Below are 9,457 nucleotides of genomic sequence, written 5' to 3'. Positions count from 1 at the left end.
AGGCAAGGAGTGTTGGTGTCGTTTGCAGTTTCAACTCGTGCAGACAAGGAGTGTTGGTGTCGTTTGCAGTTTCAACTCATGCAGACAAGGAGCATTTGGTGCTGCCTTTTATGCTCGTGCAGACCAGGAGCGTTTGGTGCCGTGTTGCAGTTTCAGCTCGTGCATGCAAGGAGCGTTGGTGTTGCCTTTTATGCTCGTGCAGACCAGGAGCGTTGTGCCATGCAGTTTAGGCTCGTGCAGGCGAAGAGTGTTGTGTCTTGCAGTTTAGGCTCTTGCAGACAAAGAGCTTTGGTGTTGCCTTTTATGCTCGTGCAGACCAGGAGCGTTTGGTGCCGTGTTGCAGTTTCAGCTCGTGCAGGCAAGGAGCGTTGGTGTTGCCTTTTATGCTCGTGCAGACCAGGAGCGTTTGGTGCCGTGTTGCAGTTTCAGCTCGTGCAGGCAAGGAGCGTTGGTGTTGCCTTTTATGCTCGTGCAGACCAGGAGCGTTTGGTGCCGTGTTGCAGTTTCAGCTCGTGCAGGCAAGGAGCGTTGGTGAATTTGTCAAGTAATTTTGGAGAGGCGTTCCTCACAATCTTCATAGCAAGGAGCCTTGACCGAGTGATTGAAGAAGTCTTCAGGAAAGAAATCACGCATCGTGATGGGGATGGACGATCTATGTGTCGAAATTTCATCATCTTCAACACGTTCATGTTGCTTTGAAGGTTGACAAGAGCTGCTTTGCCCCCTTTCCGATTGGCGGACATGTGGAGGAGACGTATGCTTCTTGTGCAATTTCTTAGGAGTGACTTGAGTCCATCCTTCAACTTTGCTTGTCTTGGACGATGCCCCCAGCGGTTGAGGTGAAAATTTTGAGTCAGAAGAGCCAGAAGTGAAGGTGGTATAGTTTGACTTCACCACATCGTCAAGATCTAGCTCGATGATTCCTTTCTGAGCCAGCTTCATGATGAGATCTTTCAGCACGAAGCACTTTTCTGTCGGATGACTGATGAAGCGGTGGAATTTACAGTATCTTGGACTGTCAGTACGATTCATCTCTTCCGGCCGTCTGCACTCAGGCAAACTGATCACCTTCTTGCCCAACAGGTCATCTAGCATGGCAACCACATCAGAGTCGGGGAATGGATAAGTCTTCTCCTCAAGCTCCTTCAAAGTGCGTCTACGTGTCTCTTGATCACGAAAAGCTTCGGTTTGAATCGCCTTGCCTCGTGTGGATATTTTGATGGGAGATGTGTTGACCGTCATCGCTTCCTTGGTGGGTTTCCATGCAGCCTTTTCCACCTTTGTCCCAAGAACTTTGTCGTTCTTGTAGTCGGCGATCGATTCTTTCTTCCCATGATGGGCGATGCTCAACTCCATGTCATGGGCGCGAGTGGCCAATTCCTCGAAGGTCCGTGGTTTAATGCCTTGAAGGATGTATTGCAAACCCCATTGCATGCCTTGGATGCACATCTCGATTGAAGAGGTTTCCGAGAGCCTGTCTTTACAGTCGAGGCTTAGAGTGCGCCATCTGTTGATGTAGTCAATAATTGGCTCGTCCTTCCACTGCTTTGTGCTCGTTAGTTCTAGCATGCTCACAGTGCGGCGGGTGCTGTAGAAACGGTTGAGGAATTCCCTTTCCAATTGCTCCCAGCTGTTGATGGACTCAGGCTCTAGGTCCGTGTACCACTCAAAGGCATTTCCTTTCAGCGAGCGCACAAACTGCTTGGCGAGGTAGTCTCCCTCCGTCCCTGCGTTGTTGCAAGTTTCGACGAAATGTGCAACGTGCTGCTTTGGGTTTCCTTTTCCATCAAACTGCATGAACTTTGGTGGTTGATAACCCATTGGCATCCTTAGGGCATCAATTTTCTTGGAATAGGGCTTCGAGTAGAACAAGAAGGTATGTGAGCTCCCTTCGTACTGTGCCTTGATAGTGTTGGTGATCATCTCCTGCAGCTGCTGGATAGAAAGAGATCCCATGAGTGCCGCTGCTTGGTCTGGCTCCGGCTTCCCATCGATTTTCTTCACCGGGGGTTCTTCGTCTCCGCCAGCTCCTCCCTTTAGTGGATCATCCTCTGGGTCGGGTTTATCGCCGTCCTGCGCCTCCAGTCGGTTGACTAGTGCTGCAATTTGCAAGTCTTTTTCTTCCACAGTTCGGGTTAGCCTTGCGATTGCTTCATTCATTTGAGCCAGCTGCTCATCGATTGAAGTTGCTCCAATAGTCATGACTTGCATGGCTGAACTGTCGCTTGAATCGGCATCGGAGAGCATGGATTCGGCGTATTTCCTTGGGCTTTCCCCCCTTGGTGCCCTTAGTGAGGCTAAGGTGATCAAAGGCTCGTGCCTTGGGTGCTTTTGTTCCCTTGGCAGAGTTGATGCAGAGGTGAAAGAGGCGGCAGAAGTAGCTCTTGCCATGCTTCGAGTCGTGATGCCCAAAGTGACACCAGTTGCGACGAGGGCGCCTTTGTTCTTTGCGCCGATTATGGGAACAGCTTGAGCCTTCCTTGACGTCATTGATTTTGGAAGTGTGCTTATATTCCTTGAACGGAGGAAGAGATGAGAGGTAGAGATGTCCCACTGGGCGTGCCAATTTGTGAACACGGAAAATTCCTGAAACGAAAGAGACAAGAACGAACGCGCACAAACAAATATTATGTATTTGATGATTTTGGGTTACAATCTCTCTCTATTTTGATCCTCTGATTCGATCTCCGTAAGGTGTTGAATTGTGGATGTTTCGTTGATCCAAGGGCCGTCGGGGCTTGATCTTGAATTGGTGGATGATTGTTGATCCAAAGGGCCGTTGGGGCTTGATCTTGGAAGAACGATGAACGAAGAACACTTTCTTCAAGGGCCGTCGGGGCTTGATCTTGGAAGAACGATGAACGAAGAACGAAGAAAGCTTTCTTGATTCTTCGGGAACCTGGATGCTTGAGAGCTTCGGAGTTTCAGAGCTTCAGAGCTTCAAGGTGTAATATGAATTGGTCCCTTCAAATGAATGAAATGGGCTGGTATTTATAGAATTTTCCAAGGCCAAATTTTGAATATAATATTCCAGATGAAATAAGTCGTTTCTGCCAGGTGTTGACACGTGTCCTATTTGATGACTTTTCCAACTTATTTCAATTTTCGTTGAGTCACACGCTACGTGTAAAATTTATGTAATACATGAGCGTTGACACTTTGATTTATCGGTCAACATTTATTTACTGAAATTTCGATGTCTACAATGATATATTAAATGCCACAGTAATATAATCATGTGATAATCAAGTATAACTAAGTGCTTATCCATCTAAGATGACACACGAGTTTGTACAGATAATTTCTGACACGAACAGGACTGGGTGTAATCAATACACTTTAGTACTACGATCACGTGAAGGCTGGTGCAGAAGCACGGTCACATGAGAGTTGCAATTACCTAATGCAAACTGTATGACAGGGCTGGCACCTAACTTGGATCCAAGGCGAGCGAACGGTGCAAATGTGAACATACACATGAAGGATTGGCACCGGCCTTGGGGCAAGTACTAACACCGGGTGCAGCAAGATGAGCATGTACAAGTATGTATGAATGTCAGGACAGTAATATCCCAACCATATAGCAACATTTATCACAATTAATATCACAATAACGATACTTGGCAATATAAACGTAAAGGTGAAGTAAATACGCATTTATGGAAACTATAATTATGTATAGGTATAAAAACAAACTGCCCACTCATAGTTACTTGCGATGACACATCCGTTCGAGCTACGAAGTCGGAGTCTTCGATAGTAATCGCACCTAAGCATAATATTGGGACGCATTAGTAAAACTCAATTAAAATGCTTGAATTTTGAAAAACGAATAGTGGATTTGGAATCAGTGCGTCGAAATACTCTAAGGAGGGTCCCGAGCAAATTTTGTAAAAAGTCAACGGAAAAGTCAACAGTTTACGAAAAGCCCACATAAGAAATATTCCAAGAATATTCCAAAGAACATTCGAAGAATATTCTAAGCCCAATTAGGTAAATGGACCAACTGGACCTTGGGTTAAAGAGTCATGGGTCAATGGCCCAAAAGTTTGGACCAAAAGAATAAGGGCTGGGCTTTTGGGGTGAAACTCTAAAGTGAAACTCAAATTTTAAACAACGATATCTCATTCGTTTCTCAACCAAAATTGATGATTCAAAGACCTAAGTGAAGTAGGAAATGCAAGGAACAAAACCATACCTAAATAGAGCCAAGTTAATGTCTGTGTTGGCCGGAAAAATGGCCTGAATGTGGCCAAATGGCCACGGTCTAAGTTTTCCAGAATTTGAGATATTTCATCCCAAATTTGAAAGCTAATTTCTAGTTCGATATTTAACCAAACTCAATGATTCAAAAGCCAAAATGTAGTTATGAATGTGGAGAAGAGATTCATACCAAGTGGGGTCCAAGTGGTGGCCGAAGTTGGCCGGAAAATGGCCAAACGACCAATGCCTGGAAAATTCCAGATTTGCATAGTGACTTTCCTTGAGTTTTTCCGAGTTCCTACACCACCAAAACCACCCAAAAACTTACTAATCGTGAACCTAGACACGACGTACAACAATAGAGATCAATTTTGAGGCTTACCTTGAATAGTGCATCTCGGAGGTGAGTTTTCGAATGGTTTTTCTTCTATTTTCTTGGTTCAAGAAGTTGTAGGAACTATGAGGGAAGGTTGTGGTGTAGTCTAGGTTGTTGTTGTGTGTTGTTGTTTGAGTGAAAACCCTCTAGGAGGGTTGGTTTTTTAGGGAGGAAGGAGAGGGCCGAGAGTGAGGGAGAGAGTTTGAGAGAGTGAGAGTGTTTAGAGAGAGAGCTCGATATTTTCAAAAAAGGGGAGGAGACTCACGGGTACAGGGGGAATATGTGGGCCCTAGTGGCTCACAAAACAATGTCACTAAAGACGAAACACAAAATATTCGAAAAATGTTCGATGTTTTGATACGTAAAATCTTCGTTATAACTCCAAATTCGATTCCACTTGCGCCTACGTGTTTGTACCATTGAGTATTTCGAGAATACACTAAAATAGTAGCTTGTACCCATCGTGAAATGATGGTCAACAAAAGTCAACAACCTCGCCTCTAAGGACATTTTCGTAAATTCATATTTTTTAAATTAATAAAATTGTAAATGTAGGGACGGGTTGTCACAAATTTTTATTTTTCTAAAAAAAATAAAAATTGTGTTGCAGTCCTATTGGAATAGGAATGTGATTATGTAAATCCTAACATATCTAGAGATATCTTTTATATTCCCTTTAGTAGTTGATATCCTATTAGAGTTGTAATCCTAAAAGGGTAAGGAATTAACCTTCATTTTTACTATAAATAAAGGCACAACGGAGTAGAATAGAACACACCCACAATTACACATCTCTCTCTTCTCTCTACTATTGTCGCATCTTTCTCTCTCTCTATGGCCTCCATAATCATTCAGTAAATTATGCCTACAACACGTTATCAGCACGCTCTTGACGCTGCGCTAAAGAGAGTTTGATCTTCAATCAGGGGAGCATTACGTTTTAATCATTCTTTTTTATGATTAATTTACTATTTTATTGAATTGATCTACATGCTATTGATTCAATTTAATTTTTCTTTGTTGAACGTGATACAACGCATTGGAGATGCAATTCCGGCTTTCCGAGAAGGAACTTCTACAAATTCAAAGGCTTTTATTGTTTTCTACCAATCAGTACACTTAAAATAAAGTAAGATATTTGAAATGACCATGAAGCATGAAAACATTCCCCATGATGCATGAACCCCTCTACATTTATATTTACCTTCTGATATATATATATATTGTATATGTTCATATATTTTTCAATATATATATTTGTTTCATGCATTACGCAATTTTTGCTATGTGGAATTTGTGAGTCAAAGAATATAAATAAATTAGAAGTATATTAGGGTTTTTCTAACCTTATAAATTTCGAAAAGGAATTTAAGATTTATGCGAACAACTTCGACTGAGCCACGACCTAGGGTTTTTGCATGTTGCTAGGCCCACATGCCTATATAGCAGCATACCAGCCCGTGGGTTTTCTCCTGGTCTAGCCCGTGCCAAACCAAGCCATCCAGTGTTGGGCTTGTTCACGCGCTCACCCATCTTCCATCAGCTTGTATGTCACAGCCCGTCCCGGGATTTTTATATCTGGGACGTGAATTGACGTAATTACCCTTGGCGGGCATTAAGGTACGTGTGTGTGTGACATTATTTGAATTAATTTTGTAAGTTTTGGGATTAAACTTTTGGAATTTGAATTTTTGTGGTTAGGGATTTGGATGGATGGTGAGGATTGTGTTGGGCCACACAATCACACACACACGCACTCCCTGTCTTCTCTCCCTCTCGTAGCACTCTCTGTCTCTCTCCCTCGACCTCACACACACACACCCGATGTGTACGGCACACACCCAAACCCTCCAAAAACTCGACGGATCGAGGCAACCAAGGTATGCATCTTCATCCTTTCGACGTTCTGAGTTCATTGGTACTAGTTTTAGGAAGTGAAACCCTCGAAATCACGGGAAACCCGAACCTCCATTTTTGAGTTACTGTTCATGCACACGTAAAATGTCGTGTTTCAGGGAATTCTAAGCTTGTAGTGAGCTTAGTGAAGTCCTAAGGAGGCTCGGAGTACTTCGTTTGAAGGATTTGGACGTCAGGATCACGTGGTTCCATTTTGGCCGAATTTGTTGGGAATTTTCCGGTGAGATTTCTTGATTTTTAGAGCCTTAAACTAGTCTATCGTGATTCTACATGTTTGGGGCTTCAATTTGATATAAAATACGAAGAAAATGGGTGAAAAACGAAGGAGAACAAGAGGTTTTAAAATTGGCCGGAAAACGGTCGCCGGAAAAACCAGTCCGGCGACCCAAGGAAGAAGAAGGGCGCGTGGGGGGCGCGTAGGCCCGTGCCACGTGCGGCGCGTGGGGGCGCGTGGAACATCAAAAAAAATAATCTAAAAATATGTCGACGTTCGTGACGTCGAGTAGATCACTGTGGTATATTCATATACCCAAATTGAGCACCGTATGAGAAAGTTATTACGATTATTGGTTTGGTGCTTTAAATAACGTTTTATAGTTTTCGCATTTAGGTGAAAATGTGAATTGACGATCCGACCGTTGGATCGTCACCAAACTCTGATACATTGTAATACGTAATATTTGAGGATTATTGGAACTTACGGATTGGGAATCCGAGTTACGGATCTTCCGGAATTGGAGTTGTAAGTTCATAAAATAAAATGTTAACCGTCATTTAGTTTTGGAAATTGACGGAGATCCGACCGTTGGATGGTAATGAAATTTCAGGATGTTGTCCTAGAGATATATTGTGGGCCTCTGGAAGTTATGGATTTAAAATCTGAGTTGCAGATCTTTCGGATCGAACTGCGTAGTGATGTGTTTTATATAAGTTATATTCTATCGATATGATTTCTGAGGTTGGATTTGATTATTGTTCTAGGCGGCGATCGTCATGACGCCTTGATGAGTTGTGCTAGGGAGTTGTAGGGCGAACTCCAGGTGAGTGGGCAGTTTTGTTTTCGTATTACCTATATACTATTGAGTTTTCCCAGAAATTGAATTTAAATGAAAGTATGATTTAAAATGCCATGGATAGATTTATATGAAAACTATGATTTGAAATGCCATGCATAGAAGTATATGAAAAGCATGAATTGATGTATGATGCATATATATATGTGAATTGGTGCTGTGGACGCACAGGTAAGTATCAGGTGAGTTTTATATTATTCATGTGCATTGTTGATGTGTATATTGTGGATAGCTCATAACCTGCAATCATGGTGTTAGTGCTTATATTATTCACCACACCGCACGCTCGTCTTGGATCCAAGTAGGTGGATGTCGTACAGACCAAGTGAGGGTTCCGACATGCTAGTCGTATAGATTACTAGATGTGATTCCGACTAGTGGGTGACCTTAGATTATGTGCACAGATGATTGATGAGAGAAGCACTAGAGCGTATTATTACACCATCCATGTCGTACAGACTACTTCAGGTTGTTCCGACTTATCTGCAGTGTAGTGCCGTACAGGTCATCGAGGTGACTCCGGTTGGATTGGATGTTGAGCTATGGAATTAACCGTACAGGACCAACTGCAGGGTCTCCGGTTAATTCACCATTTCACCTGTTACATTGATGCATCATTTATTTTGTTTTCGAAATTAAAACATGGCATACTTTCGAGTTTTAAAGAAAAATTGATGATTCGAGATTTATGAAAAGTATTATGTTATTATATTATTTTCTGGGAAAAGTATACAGGTTTTACAGTGAGGGGTTAGAATTATTTTTGGCGAAATGTTTTTGAAAAGCTTGGTTTTACTGACCCACTCAATTTTGTTTTTCGCCTCTCCAGGTTCTTGATAGCAGAGTTTTGGTGGCCACGAGGAATCCAACGGTATTCTGACATAATTCACAAAAGTAGGACTCGCCCTCGAGGGTTTCCATTTTAATAATTGTATTTTAAAAGCTTCCAAACTGTGTAAATGGTTACGTCACTCTCATGTGACGGCCAGCATGCCCTCCTTCGGGACGGGGTGTGTCATTGTAGCTGAATAGGTTAATTCTGTTTGGGCTTGCTACCGATGTACTGGACCAAGCCTGATTGACTGGGTTCTTCAGTGCTGGGCTTCATGCCCTTGACCTCTGATCCAAAATGCCAGCGCATGCTGGGCCCCGTCCTTTCCCCTCGGCCCGCTCTGCTGATTGTAGCATGCTGGGCTCCCTTTTTCTTTTTCCCAGCTCGTGACTGCAGCAAGCTTACAAAGCTTGATTTGCAGGTTGTTGGGCTGCTTGCAGCAATCTCACAAGGCCCACCTTCCCACTACAAGCCTGTAGCTTGTACACACTGATTGGCCTACCCTGTGTGGCTTACCCAAGCGAGATTGGCCCGTTTCTGCTTCTAGCTGCACCCAAGCATGGGGTGCCCACGGTTAAGCTCAAAGTGGGGCTATTATTTTCGACCACTTGGTATTATTTTAGCATTCTAAATAATTTTAACCCATATGTTAATATTATTTTTGCTTCTACAATTGACCCCATGTGGACCGATTTATTGAATTAATTAAAAGTGACCTGCAGTCAAGGTTTTAAAAAACGTTAGGCGCTAGTCGGGTGGCGAGCTTGCGCCTAGCGCCTAGGTGGCTAGGTGGGGTCTAGGAGGGCGGCTAGGCGGCCTAGGCGGATTTAGGTATTTTTCTTGTATATCTTATAAATAAGTGCATATTGACACTTACAAAAAATTATACTTATATGAAATCCTTGGATAAGATAATAAAAAAATGATAAAATGCAAAAAGAGTATCCAACAAGTCCAAAATTTAAAAACACATTACGCATATATGTCATATAACCATAGTGGGGAGTATTGTAGGATGACAAATGTACAACAAGTTCATAATTTTAAACCACTTAG

This window comes from Malus sylvestris, chromosome 6, assembly GCF_916048215.2.
Source record: "Malus sylvestris chromosome 6, drMalSylv7.2, whole genome shotgun sequence".
In the NCBI taxonomy this organism is placed as follows: domain Eukaryota; kingdom Viridiplantae; phylum Streptophyta; class Magnoliopsida; order Rosales; family Rosaceae; genus Malus; species Malus sylvestris.
This window is presented reverse-complemented; position numbering follows the sequence as displayed.